The sequence below is a fragment of the Polistes dominula genome, unplaced genomic scaffold (genome assembly GCF_049000335.1).
Source record: "Polistes dominula isolate Pdom_NZ unplaced genomic scaffold, Pdom_raw_medaka contig_73, whole genome shotgun sequence".
Classification (NCBI taxonomy): domain Eukaryota; kingdom Metazoa; phylum Arthropoda; class Insecta; order Hymenoptera; family Vespidae; genus Polistes; species Polistes dominula.
This window is the reverse complement of record NW_028300951.1, coordinates 2,312,070-2,334,116: the sequence shown is the minus strand read 5'-3', so window position 1 is coordinate 2,334,116 and position 22,047 is coordinate 2,312,070. Positions and strand designations below refer to the sequence as shown.

Sequence of the window (22,047 nt, the reverse complement as noted above, 5' to 3'; positions counted from 1 at the left end):
TCGTGAGATCGCGATCCCACCGACTTACACGGCACGTTACCTCTCCCAATGACGCCCGATGCTGATGCTGGTGGTAAGCTCGCCACTACTATGATGGTAGTGGTGTGTGTTAGTAGTAGTTGATCGTAATGGTAGTGGTTGGTAGTAAATGGTGTTCCCCTTTTCGATGTTTGCTCTCTTACGAAGGAAGAGTATTATGTGTATATGTGTGTATTTTACTGTATCGTTGCTACCAAACGATCTTATCCGTTCGTTCGTTCGTTCGTTCATTTCTTCCTTCCTTCCTTCCTTACTTCCTTCATTCGGTTCGATCGATCGATCATTTTACGCTCATGTTAATGCGCGAAGGCGGCACGAATCCCAGCAAACCCCTCAAGATAACGATACTTCATTCTTGATACCAAGGATGACCCATCATCCCTTCCTTTACAACTACTAGTTTTCTTAACACGTTGACATCTTTGATTTGTTGTTAAACGAGATGCATCAGAGAGAAAGAGATAGATACAAATAGGTTGCTTTCGGGGATTCTATATTATTCAAAATTATTTTAAATAAGATAGTCAATGTATTGTGTAATAAAATAATTGCCAGGTAATACAGGTAATGCATTTTTAAATGCAATTTTATGCATTGATGAAATAAATAATGTTTCTTGTTATTTAGGTGTAAAAATGTTCACGCGTTAACACTCATCGTTATATTTGAACTTAATTAACAATAATTTTAATTTAATTTTAATAATTAGACCGCCCACTACTACTTTTAAATCAATTGATTTTTATTTTATTTTATTTTATTTTTTTTTGTATTTTTTCATTTCACCCTCAACCTCCCTAAATCTCTTATTCCACATTTTGAATTTCCAATTTTTAAAATTGATATAATATTTTTTAATATATTTCAATTTAAAATATACACCCACCGCTATTATTACTTTCAAATTAATTGATTTTTATTTTATTATTTTATTTTTTCCTTCCACCCTCATCCTCCCTAAATCTCTAACTCCCTCTCCCCTAAATACTTGTGCAACAAAAAACCGTAGAAGTGCGAGTTTTGGATTCTCAAATAATATTCGGAATCAAATAACAGGATAGGAGAGAGGGTGCCTTGCCAATTTTCGCTTTTTAATTGGACCTCGAATTGGAACTAAAACGAAAAAAAAAACAGAGAGAGAGAGAGAGAGAGATGGAGAGAGAGAGAGAACAAGTTCGATTTCTTTTAACGACGAAAGAGTGCAAAAAGGTGGGGAGAATGAAACCAAAAAAATAAACTAAAACAGGAGAAAGAAGGGTGAGGTGAGAAGAGGGTGAGGGAGGGTGGGAGGGAGGGAAGATCGAATCGAGTCGACTTTATCTCGCGATCTGTTCTTACTCTATCGAACTGCCGCCAGTTTTTTAATGACGCAGTCGATCGTTAAAAGAGTGAAATAAAAAAAAAAGTACCACTCAAATGTATATAATATATATATATGAGAAAGAGAGAGAGAGAGAGAGAAGGAAAGAGTCGGTAGGAAGAAGAAAAAAGTAACGGATGGTGAACGGATAGAAAAAAGTACGCCCGTAATTATTCGGTGCGAACAACGTTTAAATGATCTTTCTACTACCTTCGAAAATAATCGAGCAAAATTATCTTGCTCGCAAATAAAAGAAGAAGAAATAGAAAGCGAAAAGAAAATACAAAAAAAGGGGTATAATAAAAAAAAAAAAAAAAAAAAAAAAAAGAGAAAATATACAATTGGTGCGAATGTCTGCTTCACCAAAAAATGAAAATTAAGCTTCTCGTAAAAATTCGTACCATGTTTTTATTATTAATTATTTTATCAATATATATATATATATATTTAAAATATTATTAAAATAAATAATTATATAAATAAAATTTGTATTATATTTTATTTAAAAATTATTATATAATTATATAAATAAAATTATATATATATATATTTAAGATATATTATTGAAATAAATAATTATAAATAAAAAATTTGTATTATATTATATATTTTATTATATTTCATTTAAAATAAATAAATTTGTTAAATAATTAATAAAATATTAATATATATATATATATTATGTATTTAAAATTGTTATATACATATATATATATGTATAAATGATTACTAATTGCAATTAATGAGACAAAATGAATAGAACAGTATCATAGAAGTGTTAAAGTAGTCTTATATAATTAGAAAATTTATAAAATGACGGAATGTATCTAGCTTCTCGAATTGATTTAATAATTCGTATCGTTAATGGCACGATTGGTGTTATATATATATATATCTAGTCTATTCCAAGAAAGATAGAAAGAATGAGATAGAAACATAGATGAAAAAAGATAGGACAAATAAGATTAACAAAAAGATGTATAGTAGAGATCCAAGTGACATTGATCGATCACAAGCAACCATTGACTGTCTCGTTCTTGCAATATTTCTTTCCACGTTTCTAACGTGATTATACACTTACATCTTCCTCTCATAAATAATTAAAATCATCGACGTTATGATATATATATATATACATTTATTTATACCGGGTGATACCGAATATACTAACAATATTTCTTGTAATATTTAATACTTGTTAATACGTTCAAGTAATATTTAATTTTATGTGGCTAAAAATATAAAAGAAAAATTATTAAAAATATTTAACTAATAAACTTTGCAATATTTTCTGTAATTTTTAATTTTATGGTTAAAAATATAAAAGAAAAAATTATCCAAAAAATTATATATTATAGAATATAATTATAATAATAATATATAATTATTATATTATATTATATTATATATTATATTAAATAAAATAATTATATATAATTATTATTACATTAATTATTATAATTATATATAATTATTAACTAATATATTTTGTAATTGTTTCGATAATTTTTCATTTTATGGTAAAAATGAGAAAAAATATTCAACAATATATTCAACTAACAAACTTTGCAAATAATTTCTGTAATTTTTAGTTTTGCAATACAAAAAAATGGACACAAATATTTACGAAAAAAAATCTTACATTATTTTACAGTTGATCACATTTGATGAAAAAAAAAAAAAAAAAAAAAAAAAACATTGTTTTCTTTTATTAATATTATTTTCTTTATAAGATTTTTTTAAAATAATATTTTGTACGCCCGGTACAATCACACATACATATCACGCATCTATGCACGTACGCATGTGTGTAAGTTAGGCGTTTATGTTTTACGTCATATATTACGTTTTTTCAATATGAACGATAAGAAAAATCTCACGTCACTCGTAGAGGATTTTCTCCTGCTTCGTGGAAAATGATTGAGGAAATTTTTCTTCTTTTTATTTTATTTTTTTTTTTTTTAGATAATTCACATCTATTTATCTTTTTTCCTTCTCTTATCTTTTAGTTGTAAACAAACTGTTAGATTATAAAACTAAAATCTGTTGGTTATCAATTATTTTTCTATTTGTTTATTTTTGTCGGGCCCCATTTGAATTATTTTTCACATACATTTGGACAGCTGCAATTTAATAAACATCCTTAAAGTATATCACGTTCTAAGTTAAAGTTTTGAAGTACTGTTTGAGTTATTTAAGTACCGTTTGATATTTTTCCTTTTTTTTTTTTTTTTTATCATAGAGAATATTTTCTTTTTTTTTGTTGTTGTTGTTGTTGAAATTTAAGAAAATAAATTTCAAAGGGAACTATATTTTATTATTAAAATAATATGACCTTTAAGGATGTAAGAATTAGGTCATAAGTGTTTCCGTTACTAGGACCGACCTAACGGGAATTAGTTTTACCATCATAGATTTTTAATATGTTTTTGTATTTTATTTTTTTTTTTCGAAACAATATACAAGTATGATATATCTTTTAGTGGGCGGTCAGAAACAACATAAATCAGGATTACAAGTTTCGTAGAAAAGCATATGTGTTGTTTCTAATTTAATCTTAGATTAAATCTTTGATATATCAGATTAAAAACATGAAAGTCTTTTAACGGGGTTTATCAAATATAATCAGTAAAATGTTCCTGTAAGTAGAATGCATTAGAGTATTAGAATAATTGTTAATAAATCGAAAGAAATGTTAATTGATGTTTAAAAACACCGAGTATACGATCGGAGTACCATCCTCTTCGAAATTCATCTTCAGACTGACAAGTGGTCATCTATGTAACTGCATTTATTCAATGTGATTTATATGACTTTCCAAATGTCACGCATGTGCAGAACGGAAATAATTCATCTAATTAATAGAATTTAAGATTATAATGTTCTAATTTCAGTATTTTTTTTCATTCTAATGTAATTATATTATCGTTCATGCGCAGTGGTGATTTTTAGGGTTAAATTGTCCTGTAATGCAAGTAAAATACATTAGTGCATTAAAATAATTATCAATTAATGAAATGAAACGTGTATTGTTATCTGAAAACACCAAGTATATGATCAGAGTACCTTTCTGTTTGAAATTCACCTTCAGACTGGTACGTTGTCATCTATGAAAATCATTTTATTCAATGCTGTTTAGATGACTTTCGGAATGTCGTGCATGTGTGCAACGGTAATAAATTACCAGAATCGGATCGGTAGGTGGGAAAGGGGTGGAAAAAGGGTGGAAGGGGTTGGGGAGATGTGTGGTAGTGGGTGAGGGGTTGTTGGTGAAGAGGTGAGATGGTTAGGGAGAGTATGGGAGAATATTTAAAAGTATCTGTAATAAATGACTACATTCCAGTCTGAATGTGAATCTCGAGGATGACAGTACTCTGACCGTATACTCAATGTTTTCAGGTAACAATATATATTTCTCACCCTACGAACTTTTCAAAAATACCCTACGAAATTTTTAAAATATTAAATATATTAATATTTTAATACACTGTTCTTATATTATAGCATAATTTAACTCTCGAAGTCATCATTGCGCATAAGCGATAAAATAATTACATTAGAATACAAAAAATGTTAAAATTACAACGTTTTATTGTTAAATTCTCTTTATTAAGAATATTATTACTGTTGTACACATGCGCGACATTCGAAAAGTCATATAAACGTAACATTGAATAAAAGTGTTTTGACAGACGACAACGTACCAGTCTGAAGGTGAAATTCGACTAGGTCGGTACTCCGATCATATACCCGGTGTTTTTAGGTAACAATACACATTCATTTCGAATAATTAACAATTATTCTTATACTCTAATGTATTTTACTTATATATTTTAACACGTTGAGCATCACGTAAATTCTTACGGAAATCATCGTCAGACCACGGGCGGCAAAACGAGATTGAGTGTCAGGCACATGTGTCTGACGTGACTTAAACGGGAAGTTTAATGTCAGTCACTTGTGACTGACGTGACACTTAACGTGTTAAACACACATGCATTCTATTTATAACTTTTATTTAAAAAATTATTCAATTTTTTAATATTTACTTATATTATGTTAGATTTGTATGTACGAGTTAAAAAACAAAAATTAAATAGGGAATTATATTTTCAAAGGAATAGTAGTATAAGAAAACGTTGCCAATCGTTTTAATTGCTCAACATACACACACACACACACAATACTTTTAATAATATAAATATATAAATACATTCGGTAATTACAATGAAAACGTAAATGCAAGCGTAAATATAATAATATAATGTATATATATATGTTCACACACAGAACACTCATTGATACTTAAATGAAGTACGATTAAATCGAGTACTTTTATTAAACGAAGTACACACACGCGTCAGCTGTTCGCGAGAGAACATATGTTAGTAGTGTAACGCGGGAATTGTATAATACATCGTGTTTTGTATATGTGTGTGCGTATGTCGTTTTGGCTCGTGCCCACATTCGAGAAGAGATCGTTCGACTTCCTTTTTTCCTTTCCATTTGCAACCCCTCGTGCAATACCACGCTTCGTTTGTTTCTTAGCACGTGTCTGCTCACTTAGATCATACTTATATAGGAGGGTTACCATGTATATTACTATATTTAGTTGTTTCACTATTATTAAAAATTATATTTCCTTTTTTTATAGTATATAATTAACACATCACTTATTATAATTTATATTAATATTAGATGTAATCTTTCAATGTTGTTTTTTTTTTTCTTGTTTTTGGTGTTGGTGTTGGTGTTGTTTCATAAAATACAAATGTTTAATTATAATAATTATAATATTAGATACTATTATTAGGTTTAGAAGGTATCAATTAATACACCACATATTATAAAATTAAATATATTAGTATTAGTATTTTATAACATTCCAATGTTGTTCTTGTTGTTTATGTTGTTTTATAGAATACACACAAATGTATTTTATTATATTATATATTATGTATTATATATTATAATAATTAATATATTAGATATTATTATTAGGTTTAAAAAGTATCAATTAACATACCACATATTATAAAATTAAATATATTAATATTAGTTTTAATCTTCCAATGTTGTTCTTGTTGTTGATGTTGTTTCATAGAATACATCTAAATGTATCTATTAAAATATTGAATAATTTAAATATTAGATATTATTATTCTAATTTGAGAAGGTATTAATATTTAACCCACATTTTTGTTGTTAACTAGAATCGTCAAATATTCCTTATACAATACTTGTTATTATATAACTAATATTTTGAATTAGGATTAAAGGATGAGTTTGCTTAGGTGTAGTTAAATGATCAATCAATAAAAAAAAACACACACAACACATATTACTCGTGAAGATCCTTTTATAAGTAGTATAATTAAGTAATTAAGAGATCAACTGAATATAAAAAAAAAAAAATAAGACACCTTCTCAACCCTGTTGACCTACTCTTACACTTATGGTGAAGTAACTGTTAAGATGTACACGAATTAGTAAGAGTAAGTTGCTTGATATTTGTATGATGATGTTGTTGGTAGTAGTAGAAAAGAGAAATAAAGAAAGTAAAGATTAAAATGAAGTACGAGAATAAGAATAAAAATACAAATAAAAATAAGAAGAAGAAGGAAGGAAGAAGAAACGAGGAACATTCTCACGAAGAAGTTAGGTTCACCTGGCGCCAGGCGTTCGCACATGCACCTACCAGAGTGAAAGAGTAAGAGTGAGTGAGTGAGTGAGTAAGTTCCTCTCTTCTGCACTTCGCCCTATTTAAATGCCCTTTTCGCCCTCTGTTTAATTGAATAGTGGTATGCCTATATGTTGCTTGCTGCCATGGCACGTGCTCACAATACCAAAGCGCATGCCGTGTGTTATTTCGCGTATAATACACGCGTTCTTCTTCTTCTACTTCTTCTTCTTCTTATATGTCTTATTCTTTTACTTATTATTATTATTATTATTATTGTTATTATTTTGTTTTTTTCTCTTACTAGCTTGCTTGCAAAGTGAAACCTGAATCTTTTGCCTTCCCGTCACCTTCGACCTTTCCAATTCTCTGAGTGTGTGTGTGTGTGTGTGTGAGAGAGAGAGAGAGAGAGAATACACAGTGAAATCTTTTCCTGTGCTGATCTTTAACACTTTCTCGAGAGTTTAATTTTGTAATACTTCTATCTATTCAGTTTGTCTATTTTTTGATGAGTGAGTTAATGAGTGAGTGAATGATTGAGTGAATGAGAGAAAGGTAATACATATAAGTTGTAGTAGCAAACTATTGAAAATCATAATCAACTCATTTGTCAATTAATGTCAATACTTTCATATGAATTATTTGATTGATTGATTGATTTGATTTAGAATTTTTTTTTTTTTTATTGGTGATATTATAAATAATTGGTATGAATATATGTCATTTGTTTAGGAATACATTTTTTTTATTTTTTTTTTTATTAAAATATATTTCAAATTTACATGGAATTTATGTGGAAATTTGTTGTTGTGTTGTTCACCCAATAGATTGTCAAGAAATTATAATCGGCAAATATTTATTAAAAAAAAATCAATATTATTATTATATTATTTATATTATTATTATTTTTTATTATATATATATGTTTATATAAATTTCTCTTTTGGTAGGTGCATACTTTTTATATTTATTTATTTATTTTTTTTATATTTTTTATTTATTGCAAGAAGAAACAAATTATTCGACGAATTTCGATAAAAAAATATTGCTAATTAATAATCAATAATAAATTAACAAAAAAAACTAATTAACCATATCTCGCAAAATTTAGCAAACTTACATTAATTTTAAATGTTTCGATCGGTAAATCGATTATAACAATCGATATTTGAATTCTTACCCATTTTTTCTTTCTTTTCCTCTTTGCTTTTTCTTTTTTTTTCTTTTTTTCTTTAGTCGCCTCCGGCAGCCGACGTTGAGTTCAGTTTTAACGGGGGTCAAGGGGGAAGGTAAGGGAACGTATGGGAAGGAGGAAGGGGGAAGGAGGGAATAGGACCTCGAAGGCGCCCTTTTGTGGTCCGTTCTTTGGGCCCAAGATCGCGCACGTGCTCGGTTTTCCCACGCGTATATCACGCAGCCGGTCTCCGTTCGGTTTCGAAAAGAAAGAAGAAGGATGGTGAATGTATACCATGGGGCCCCATTGTATCGGGCACGGGCCTTAGACACTGGAAATTAAAGATCTCTCTCTCTCTCTCTCTCTCTTTCACTCTCCTTCTTCTTCTTACTTGGTTTTTTTTATTCTTATTTTTTTTTCTTTTTTTCGTTTACTACTCTCTTCTTTTATTTACAAAATTTTATATAATGTTATATAATAATAATTTTTAAATTATAATGGTAAAAAAAAGATTATAATTTATTATTGTTAAATTTAAATGATAAGATATAATTATTATTAATTTTTTTTTGGTGCTTGCGTATAAATAATTTAATAATATAATAAATAATTAAAACGATATATTTGTAATGTATTACTATTTTATTGATATTAATAATTACTTATTCAAATAATATATTATATAATTAATATATATATATATATATATTACTATTTGACGATAAATTATTATTTTTTGTTGCTTGTGGACAAATAATATAATATTAATATAATAAAAAATTAATATAGTATATAATATATTACTATTTAAATTACTTATTAATATAAATAATTACTTATTCAAATAATATATAATATAATATACAAAATTAGTATAATATACACAACTAATATAATAATATTATAATAAATATTTATTCAAATAATATAAATAAAATAAATATTCAAATATATTCAAATAATATAAATAGAAATAAATTACTTATTTAAATAATATATAATATAATATACAAAATTAATATATAATATACACAACTAATATAATAATATTATAATAAATAAATTAATATAATATATAATATATATTACTATTTAAATAATTAATTAATACAAATAATTATTTATTCAAATAATATATAATATATATATAATATTATATATTTCTTCTTCTTTTATATAATATTGTAGATATTATATATTATTCTACAATATTATAATATATTATATATACAATATTATTATATTATTTTCTATATATAAATTTTCTTTTATTCTTTTCTTATTTATTTGCTTGCTTATTTATTAATGCTTATTTATTATTATTATTATTATTATTATTATTATTATTATTTTCTTCGATAAGATATCATCTCGATAAATATATCGACCGGTTGGTTCTCCTTTCGAAAAATTCTCGATAGAATTTGGCACGTGAGAATTTTCATTGACGACGAAGAAAACTTTCTGATGTGAGAGAGAAAGAGAGAGAGAGAGAGAGAGAGAGAGAGAGAGAGAGAGAGAGAGGAGAGAGCTTCTGAGAGGAAAGACAAATTACACAGAGTGTCTTTTCTTCGATGGTTAAATAAATTTGTCTCGTCCAATAACGTTACACCAAAATTATTGAGGATAGTAGGTAAGGTGGTAGGTTAATTTAGGTCGCAGGTGAGAAGTTGAAGTGGGAGGTGTAGGAGGAGGATGCAAGGAAGAAATTGATTCTCTCACCGTTTATTAATATTTATTATAATTATTAATAAAATTAAAAATCAATTATTTTGAATATTATAAATAAAATTATTTATAATAATATTATTATTATAATAATTATTGATAAACAATTATTTAATATACCATATATATATATATATATATGGTATATGAATAAAACATTGAATATAATAAATATTATTATTATTATTATTATTTTACGTTTGAATAATAACATTTATTTATTTATTTATTTATTTAATTAATTTTATTCATACCTATACTAATATACATTTTTGATCGATGAATAATGTGTTAATGACGATGATGATCGATTAAACATAAAAGAACAGACGACATGTTTTGCATGATACGCGTCTAATGACGCATCTAAAAAAAAACTTGTTGGAATGAGTAGGTGGTAAGGAAGAGGAGGAGGGGGAGGAGGGGGAGAGGGAGGAGGAGGGGGAGGAGGAGGAGGAGGACCACCTACACTGATCTGGGTTCTCAGGTATGATGATCGTCAAAGCCTAAAGCTTATATCCCCAAATTCCTAGGAGGCTGACTCATCTTTCTCATTTCCGTCTCGGAGGATTCTTTCAACCATGTTGTTGTTCGTAGATGTATAGCATGTGTGTATATATGTGTATGTATAGGTGAGAGAAAGAAAAGAGGGTTCCTCATACATTTTTTAGATCGCGCGTTTCTGATTTGTTGTTTTGCTCTTTTTTTATATGCCAATTAATAATTCGCGCCCGAACAATTTTTGTTCCCTTATTTTGATTCTAATTTTTATTTTTTTTTTTTAATTTTTTACTGCAACGATCTTTGATTGTTGACTAAGTTAGAAATGTAATTATTTTGAATGATCTGAGATAGGTGTTTATTGTAAATGAGTATTTAAACAAAAATTAAATTCATATTCAATAAGAAAATAATGAAAATAATTATTATTATCTAGTAGATAGATTTTAATTTTTTTTTGTTTATAAATTTTTTTACAATACTTTGTCAAAGTTATTTTAGATTAATAAAGAGTAGTGTTAATAATTAATATTAATTTTGGTTTAAATAAATTTTTAATATGGATTTCATTTAATTCGCGTACTTAAGACTTCAAATTTTGGTCTTTCATTTGTATCAAATTTTTTTGTCTTCTTTTTTTTTCCTTTTTAATCTCTTCCTTTTTATCATGTGTGGCGTTATGTAAAAAGAAAAAAGAAAAAGAAAAAAGAAAAAAAGAATGAAAATTTTATGCACTTGCGAAAGAGAGTAAAAAGACGATCATTTGGAATAATTAGCGTTCCTTAATGAAACCGAAAGAAAATAACACAACGACGACGATGACTTTCGCTCTCTTCGTCGTGAAATTTTTTTGCAGTATAATAAAAGAAGTAAAACGAAGTTAATATGAGTAAAGTAAGAATAAGGGCAATAAGTACTGCAAAAAAAAAAAAACAAAAACAAAAATAAAATAATAAAATAATAATAAATCGAGAGATAAGAGAATCGTAATTGTAATTTAGAGTATCAATTTTGGTTAAAGGATATTACGTTAACACACGAGGTATCATATTAGTTAGTGAAAATGAAGTTAAATGAAAATGAACACGAAGTTGTATCAATTTGATGTCCTTTTAGGCAAAATTTATTATCCTTTCATTAAAAGAAAAAAAAAAAAAAAGAAAAAGAAAAAGAAAAAAGTAAAAATACGAACTTTTCGATGCTTACGAATCGTTTTTCGAATTTATATATATATATATATATATATATATTTGGTTATATATTTTATTAAGTTTTTTTATTTATGTATATTATTAGATTATATTAGGTGAACTATTAAATTAGGGTGAATTAGGGTGGATTAAAATTATCTTCGTTTATTGTGTTGAAACTTTAATAATATATATTATTTATTTAATTTATATATTTTATTTAATATTATTATTTATTTAAGTATTTAATCTAATATATTTTATTTTATTTTCCTATATATATATATATGGTTACATATTCTATTAGGTTTTCTTATATATATATATATATATATATATATGTGTTATTAAATTATATTGGGTGAACTATTGAATAAGGGTAAATTAGGGTGTATTGAAATTATGTTTGTTTATTGTGTTGAAACTTTGATAATATATATTATTTATTTAATTTATATATTTTATTAAATATTATTATTTATTTAAGTATTTAATCTAATATATTTTATTTTATTTTCCTATATATATATATGGTTACATATTCTATTAGGTTTTCTTATATATATATATATGTGTTATTAAATTATATTGGGTGAACTATTGAATAAGGGTAAATTAGAGTGTATTGAAATTATGTTTGTTTATTGTGTTGAAACCTTAATAATATAATAATAATAATAATAATAATAATAATAATAATAATAATAATAATAATAATAATAATAATAATAATAATAATAATAATATATTAATAATAATACAATATTAATTTCTTTAAAATTATATATATTATAATATTAATAATTTCATTTGTAAAATTGTATAAGAGAATTATTTTTGTAAAAATTTATTTTGAAATTTTAAATTTAAATTAACACAAACATTTTTAATTCATCCTAATACATTCTATTTGATTTCTATATATATATATATATATATATATATATATATATATATATATATATTGTTTATTCCCTTTCTCTCTCTTTATTATACCATTTTCTAAAATAAGCAATAACCAATATCAATAATCCTACAAAATTCTTAATAAACCATATATTAATTTAAAAAAAAAAAAAAAAAAAAAAAAATTAATCAAGTGTTAAAATTTTTCGTGATTTTGGTTTTAATTCGAGAGCCGGAAGTGTTCGTTAAAAAGGGGAGTATCCGTTAATTGGTCCCTACCTCGGATGATTGAACAAAAATATGTACCTGCCGGCTCTTTTCTCTCTTACATACATTCATATAAATATACATATATATATATATATATATATATATATATATATATATATATATATATATATTACATAAGTATCTTACACATGCACATGTAAGTAAGTACACATAAACATACACATGTATATATACGTACTTACCTACATACGTAAGTGAGTTCTCCAATGAATGAGATTATATATACATATCCATATACATACATACATATATATCTATATATATATATATATCTATATAGAGAAAAGAGGAACAAGAAGAAGAAACAGATAAAGTGAAAGAGAGAGAGAGAGAGAGAAACACGGCACATTTCTCGTTCCTGAACTCGAAGATCTAACTACCACCTGCCTCATTTTCCCACGAGACCGGAGCAAACCTCTCGAATACCGATGAGATAGACGAGGACGAACTTCTTCTTCTTCTTCTTATTCTTATTCTTCTTATTTTTCTACATCAGGATGAAGAAGAAGAAGAAGAAGAAGAAGAAGAAGAAGAAGAAGAAGAAGAGGAAAAGGGGTTTTGTGACGAGGGGAGTAAAACGTCAAAGGGGTTTGTGGTGGTGGGGTTGAGGCGGGGAGGGGGGAGAGGGAGAGTTAAGAGAGAAAAGAAGAACACACAGTCTCTCGTGTTTCCCATTGGTAAGAGAGAAGAAGAAATAATCGAGGATAAACATACATACATATACACATACATATGTGCATATCATACGTGTAAAGATCTCATTCTTTCTTTCGTGTAAGTGTCCCCTTCTAACCCCCCCCCACCCCGCCCCATTCCTTCCTCATCGTAAGAGGTTTGAGAAGAGAAGGAGGAGGAGGAAGAAGTGAGGGGAGAGGATAAAAGAGACTCGCGACTTCGATATTATTATGGTGGTGGTGGTGATTGTATGATGGTGGTGGTGGTGGTGGTGGTGGTGTGGTGCACAGGTAGAACACGTGCTGGCACGAGGTGAGTCAGACGCGAGAATATCGAGGACATAATCGCGTATTTTTCTTCTTCTCTCTTTCTCTTTCTTTCTTTCTTTTCTTATATATTTTATTTTATTTTTTTTTTTATATATCAAGATCAAGAGCAGGATATATTTTTAAATGAGAGTGAGAACGAGAGAAAGAGAGAGAGAGAGAGAGAGAAGAGGAATAAAACGTTAAAAGATACGTGACAGCGCGTTTTTCAGTTCCAATTTTGCCCTGTCTCTTTTAGGTTTATTGTTAGTGAAAAATAGAAGAATAAAAAGAAGAAGAAGAGGTAGGAGAGGAGGTGGGGGTAGTAAAAAAACAATGGAATATAAATAAATGTAAAAAAGTAAAAGGTAAAGGTAAAGGTAAAGGTAGTGGTTGGAAATCTTTTTTCGATTCCAGGGAACTTCTTCTTCGTTTTTGGTTTTGTTTTTTGTTTTTGTTGTTTGATAGTCAGCTTTACTTCTGGTATAAAATTAAGTTTGCTTGAATTTTTATATTTTATCTTTTCTTTCTTATTTTCTTTTTTTTCTTTTTTTTTTTTCTTTTATATTGGACTTGTTTTGTGCTTATCTTGGGTGCTTAATAAGATTCTATTTGTGTAAAAAAAAAAAAAAAATTTTGTGCAAAAAATTACTCTTTTTTAGAAGTCCACGAGAGAATATATGCAAATTAGTCGATGGACCAGATTATTAATTAGCTTTTTAAAATGTAAAATCGTCGTGGAGTTTAATTCTGATGCAACTGATAATTTGATATGGACAGTTGCATATTATTCAGTAATTTTTTTTTCTCTTTTCTTTTTTTTTTCTTTTTTTTTTTTTTGCTTTGCTTTTACTTTTGCTTTGTTTTTATTCATAATCTTTCATAAAAAAAATATTAAATTAGAATTAGAAATATACAAATATATTTATAAATGTTTTTTTTTTAATTTTTTTTATATATTTAATATTAATCAATTTATATTATGGTTAATTTTAATTTAGAAAAAAATATAAATTATTTCATTAATATTATTTTTAGATTAATTTATTTATATATAAATGAAAATTAATACAATATCAAATATAATATAGAAGTACAGTATCACAAAAATAAATTTTTATATATATATATGTATATATAAATTTTTTATTAATTTAAATTAAAATATTAATTTATATATATAAATAATATTATTATTTATAATTATTATTTATTAAAATTTAAAAATAAAAAAAAATATATATATATATATATATCTTTTTATTTTTATATATTTAATATTAATAAATAATCAACTAATTAATAAATTATAATATATAATTATAATTTAATAATTAATTAATATACGAAATCCCCCTTTTTAATAATACACCATTCATTTTTAATCTAATAGAAAATTAAGATTATAATTAAAACAACATCATAATATATAATTGTTCTTTCCCTGATAATTGTACCATTAAATTTATAATACCAAAACTATAATACCAATTTAATGGTACATTACATTCCTAATATACATATTAAAAATAAAAATATTTATATGAAAATGTGTGTGTGTGTGTATAGTATTCTCAATGATTGAACTGGTTACAAGGACAGTTGACAATTAAGGAAGAGAACGATAATTGAATGTTGCTATCACGCGATTGGTTGTGAACAAACCATACGTTGCATCAATCGATGTATACTTGTACTTGAATACTAACTTCTTTCCAATACTTTCTTATACTTGATTATTATTTGTTTGAACTCTATATTTAGTAAGTTAATAACACCATATATGTATAAGTTCCAATGGTAAAAAATTTATTCGATGGTTTGTTACTGTTGCTTTCTGTGTTCCCCCCTGTGTTAATCGATTTGACATTCGTTTGCTTTTTTTTTTTTTATTTACATTTTTTCCTTTTTAGTTTTTTTTTTCTTTTTCTGTCTTTCTTTTTTATTTTCGTTACATTTATTATACGTCGAATGATTTGTATGCGAAATATCGTCTCATGATTATTTTTACCAAAAAAAAAAAAAAAACATTCCACATATTCGGATAATAATAATTATTGGCAATTAATTTTCTTACGAGTATGGACTCGTTTTGTTGAATTACAATCTACCATATACGTGTTATTGAGAAAAATATTCGATGATTGTATCGTATTTCCATATTTTCATATATATATAAATATTCGTATCATTGGTTAAACGTATGTGACGATAATTAATTGTCAATATGTACATAAGTTGTGAGTAATTATTTTTCATTCGTCGTGAATTGTGAACGAGTATATTTTTGTTTTTTGATCGTTTAAAGAATTATGGTGTATGCGAGAGAAAATATGCGAATTTTCTACTTCTCTGTAATTATAAATAATTATTAACATATTTATAAATGTTAACACGAATATCATCAATACTTATACGTATGATTTAGTGTGTGGGATGAGGTATTTAAATCAGTACTCATAATTATTTTTTCATTATTTATGATGTATTATGAATAAAAAAAAAAAAATAATAAAAAAGAAATAATAAAAAGAAAAATGAAAAAATTGATGACTTTCGCGAAAACGAAACCTTTTGTATGATTGTTTATTTTGATTTAGAAATATCTTCTGGTAAATGTGTCTCATTTATTTTATATCAATTTTCTTTTTTTTTTTTTTCTTATCTTTGTAATAAAAAAAAAAAAAAAAAAAAAAAACTCGGTGAGACGGTCGTCTGACGATAAAACAAAAGGAAAATATTTTGTTGATTGGTATATTATTTTTTAGAATTGTTAGAAGGTAATTTTTAATAATTATTTTTTATAAATATTTTCAATAAAAAATTAGAATTTAACAAATTTTCGTTTATATAGGTTATCAATGTAATATCAATTACACGTTAAATATTTCTAATAATAATAAATATAAAACAAAATGTAATTAAATTAAAATGTAATTAAATTAAAATACAATTAAATTAAATTAAATTAAAATAAATATTTTATAATACGTATATTAACAATATAACGTAACAAATAAAATTAGATTTTATTAAAATTGTATTACATTTAATTAATTAATATTATTTTATTATATAATATAATTATTTATTTTAATTTATTAATTTGATATCAACATTTAATCGAATTTTTATCTAAAAAAATATTCAAACATATATATAATTATAATTTTTATTTTTTTAAATATTTATTAACAATTAATCGCATAAATAATATTATTATAAAATTATTCAATATAAAAATCGTATAAAAAAAAATTTATCGTCGCGTGTGTGTGTGTGTGTGTGATGATACGTTTCAATATATTAGAATGATATTCCTTTTTTGGAAATGGTTTTTTTTTCTTTTTTGAATAATTTTATTCGAAAAGATAATGTTCTCTTTGTACGTGTGTGTATGTGTGTTTTCTTCTCAAAATCTGACGCACGTGTTATCGGTATCCTTTTTTTTTTTTTTTGTTCTTTTTATTCAGACTTTCTTACAAGGACCACAAAAGGAGTCCTTTCATTGCCTAATTAGGATACTTTTCGTGACGCTTTTACGTGGCAAATCGTTTGCTTTTAGTAAACCAGTGCTTATATTATATTATTCCTCTTTCATATTATATTATTATTGTACTTTCCCCTCCCCCCACCACCCACCCCCCCTGCCCTATTCCCTAAAAAAGATTAAAGCCCTAAAGATTAACGAGTTTCAAAAGAAATCATTTTTCGTTTATACATTTTCAAAGAACAAACCGTATTAACATTTGATATAAATAACAATAATAATAATAATAATAATAATAATATATATAAAAATAAGTTTTTACATATTTTATGTATTTTTAAAAAAATTTTGGTTTAAATTATTTAACAAATGTGAATAATATTAAATGTATAATTAAATGAATGTAAAATTGTAATAATAAAAAAAAAGAAGAAACATATATAAGTATTATTATTATAATAATTATTATTATTATTGTTATTGCAATTTTTTTTATTAATTTTAACAATATGACATTTATTTTACACAATTGTATTTTTAATATTTAATTTTACACAATTTCTATTGTTAAAACAATTTTTTTGTCTACATTTAAACGATATGGCATTTATTATACACAAAATACGATACAAGTATAATAATAATAATATTATTATTATTATTATTACTATTAATATAATTTTTTTTTAAATAAATTTTAATAATATATATGGTATTTATTTTACACAAAATACAATAAAATAATATTATGATAATTATAATTATTATTATTATTATTATTAATACAATTTTTCTTATAAATTCCAATAATACATATGGTATTGTATTTTATTTTACATAAAATACAATACACACACAAGCAATATTATTATTATTATTAATACAATTGTTTTCTTATAAATTTCAACAATATAATATATTTATTTTACGCAAAATATTGGAAACAAACATTGTGGTTGAATTAAACAAACAAACAAAAAAACATGGTGAAAGTTGTAATACAATATATTAGAAAGTTACTTATGTCACACGTGTAATATCTCACGTGTGTGTGTTTCCTCTTCCTATATATTTTCTATTATTTCCAAAATGAGAAATTCTCATGAAGATTTTGATCGGTTAGGAAAAGAAATGGTTGTGGGATGAAAGTGGGGGAAAGTAGAAGAACCACACAACAAGTATAACGACAAAAAAAAAATGATAGGGGTGAAGAGAAAAAAAACGTTAAACCTTCTCACTAATATCGTTGGTTTATATTAGCACGAAACTTATGCTTCAACCTCCCCCACTTCTTCCCCAGCTCTCCATCCTATCAACATAAGGAAACAAGAAACCCCATCATCATACGGGTGTTGTCCTCTCTACCAAGATTCCTTTTTTTTTTTTTCTATTTTTTTTTTTTTTTTTCATACGTTCGACTAAAACTACGTTCCCACACTTTTTCGAGAAGTTCGTTGAAGGGTAAAGAAAAAAAAAAGAATTCACCCCTATATATATCTTAATACTCAACGTAGGTGTTGCTAACGTTGAAAATATCTATAAGAACAACCCCTCTTACACTTCACCCACTCTCAGCCCCATAGAAATTAAACGGATCCTCTTCTGCTACTGCTTTTGAAAAAGTTTTTCTATTGTAAAGATGCAATACATGCATGTGCCTGACCTTCCTTGATATTTCAATGGTCTCTCAACCAACAACCATCTTCACCCCCTCCCTCTATGATCATCCTCTAACAACCGTTTTTCATATTTTATCCAAACTTGACCCGTACGTTGAATTAAACGAGAGGGGAGGAGCAAATTCGTAAGGCAACCCCCCGTCAACCCCCCGTCAACCCCTATTTTTCAAAAATAGTTTGCTTATTCTACCTTTTTGCTATTCTACATAAAAGATATTTTTCTAACTCATCCGATAGATTCGTTCGAATACAAAAGAAGGTGATTTTTGCTACCCTCCTTTCCCTCGCTCTCCCCCCCCCGCCACCTTTTCCCTCCCCCGTCACCTGTCCATTCGTCCATATCTCTTTCACTTTGAACCAAAAATTTGCATTTAGGGTGGAATAATCGTTATCGAACGGTTGGATAGGGTGGAGTAGGGTAAGAAGGGAGAGGACCCTTTCTTATTGTCGGCCCTTTTAAATGCAGGTACCTTCCGGGAAATGTTACTGAAATGCATAGTGGTACACACGTGACATTTGTTGCACGGTAGCCAACGAGAAATGGTAGTTTCTGTACTACTGGCAACAGGTAGTTAGTGAAGTTTCCCCTTATTTTTCAACCCCTCGTCACTTCTCACCCCTCCTTTTTAGCAAGATCCATTTACGACATTCCTAATGCCATTCTTAACAGTCACGACAATAATAGAGGGTTGGAAACCGCTAGGGGATGGGATTTTTAACGCTACCAAACGGTATTTTAACGTTAGGTAGAAGTTGTTACCGTTTCATTTTTATTTCGATGAGATGACTTTAGGATGATGATGATGATGATGATTATTATTAATGATAATTAAATAATTATTTTCTTTTATGAATATTTATTAGAGAATGAAGAATTTTTTGGGTATATTTTAATAATGTTTTCTTTTTTATTTCGTTTTTTTTTTTTTTTTAAATACTTTGGGGATGTTTATATGAAAATTGGGGGATGTTAAGTATGATCAAAGTTTATTAATGATAATTGCATTTTAAAATATTGTTAGATTGATATATTATATCAAATAAAAGATATTTTTATAAATATTATATTTCTAATATAATTATATAAAATTTTAAATAATTATTATTTAGAAATAATTATTTATAATTAGATTAGATACAATGTTTATATATATATATATATATATATATATATATATATATATATATATATATATATATATATATATATATATAAGGTATATTATATTTTTATTATTATTATTTATATTTATATTATAATATATATATTTTTCTATTATTATTTCTAAATAATAATTATATATTATATATATATATATATATATATATATATATATATATATATATATATATATATAAATTTATATTATATTTATTATAAAATATATATATATTATTATTATTTATATTTATATTGTATATTTATTTACATTATAATTATAATTTATATTAAATATTTATATTGTAATATAATAATATTATATTATAATATTATAATATTATAATAATTATATAGATATAATATTTATTAAAATTAAAGTTATTATATAATATATATATATATTTAGAATATATATAATTTTAAATAATTATATTGTATGTATTTTTTTTTTAGTATAGTATTTTTACATATCATATATTATTATATATTATTATTATATAATATATTATATTAAATATATACAATATTTATAAAGTATTGGATATTGATTGAAACGCATCGATTAAATATTTTGTTTGAAACGTTGGTAATTATATTTTCACGTAATTCGATTACCTTCGATTGCTCCCCCTTCTCTCTCTCTTTCTTTCTCTCTCTCCCAAAGGTCCTATTGACAAGTTAAAGTACCTGATTGTATACAGGTGACCGTTATGGCACGAAACGTGTTAATTATTTCATAAAAAATTACTTAATCATTTATATATTATATATTTTTCATTTACAGAATCTTACATGCATATATAAATTCTATTATATATATAAATTCTTAATTTTATTTTTATATAATATTCAATAAAGTATAAAAAAAAAAGTAATAAAAAAGATATAATCTAAAGAAGAATCATAGTTTCGATAAGTCAGAATGACGACACACACAACTCGTGCAGTGCACGCGATCGGCACGAGTAGGTCAATTAACAAACCCTCCAGGCACACTTATACTAAACCATACTAGTATACACATATACACACACACACATACCTTGAAAGAATATAGAACCCTTGGAAAGTCACTACCACCACACCTATACCCATACATACATACATATATATATATATCTGTGCAAAAAAAGAGACAAGAAAATAAAAAGCGAAAAAAAATGCAATGGTGAATAAGAGAAGCCATTTTAAAGGAAGTAAAGTAAGAAGAAAAAAGAAAAAAGAAAAAGGAAAAAGATAGTAAGGGAAATGAGTCGTGAAGGTAAATTCCCTCTCTCTCTCTCTCTCTCTCTCGCTAAAGAGTAAAAGGGCCGAGTTTTAAAATCGTTCGATGTGCCGCAAACGATAGCCGTGGGCGACTTTAGAGAGGCGCACTTTTACACACCTCCTCACCTAGGAGTCGCGAATAAGTAAGTGTGTGCATGTGAGATGCATTTAGCGCCCCCGGCTTCATATATCTCTTTCTCTCTCTCTCTCTCTCTCTCTCTCTCTCTCTATCTCTCTCTCTGTCTCTCTCTTACTCTTTTTCTTTCTGACTCATGTTCACTTCTCTTTCACGAGAGATGCACAAGCTTATATACGCGAAGCAGCAGATATCGGCAGCTGGTCTGAAATCGTGAGAGACTCGGGCAGATGGCTCGGTTCTTCACTAACCTCCTCCCCCCTCCACCTCCCCCCCACCCTCTACCTTCTTCTTCTTCTTCTTTTACTCCTCCACCACCACCACCACCACCACCACCACCTTCTTCTTTATCTTCTTTTTCTCTTATGCCAAAAGTCCCCTATCTTTAAAGAGAGTAAGAGAGAGAGAGAGAGAGAGATAGAACTCGCGCGTGTACGTGCACACGACCACTAAAGGAATTCCCTT

At 26.2% G+C, this 22,047-nt stretch overlaps 2 protein-coding genes across 5 annotated transcripts in view; one reads left to right on the top strand and one right to left on the bottom strand.

Moving 5' to 3' along the window:
• LOC107063834 (uncharacterized) overlaps positions 1–22,047 on the bottom strand; it is a 192,653-nt gene that overhangs the window by 8,893 nt on the left and 161,713 nt on the right.
• The window catches only part of LOC107063959 (tubulin monoglutamylase TTLL4), a 184,978-nt gene that overhangs the window by 5,659 nt on the left and 157,272 nt on the right, over positions 1–22,047 (top strand). The gene's annotated exons all lie outside the window — the stretch shown is intronic.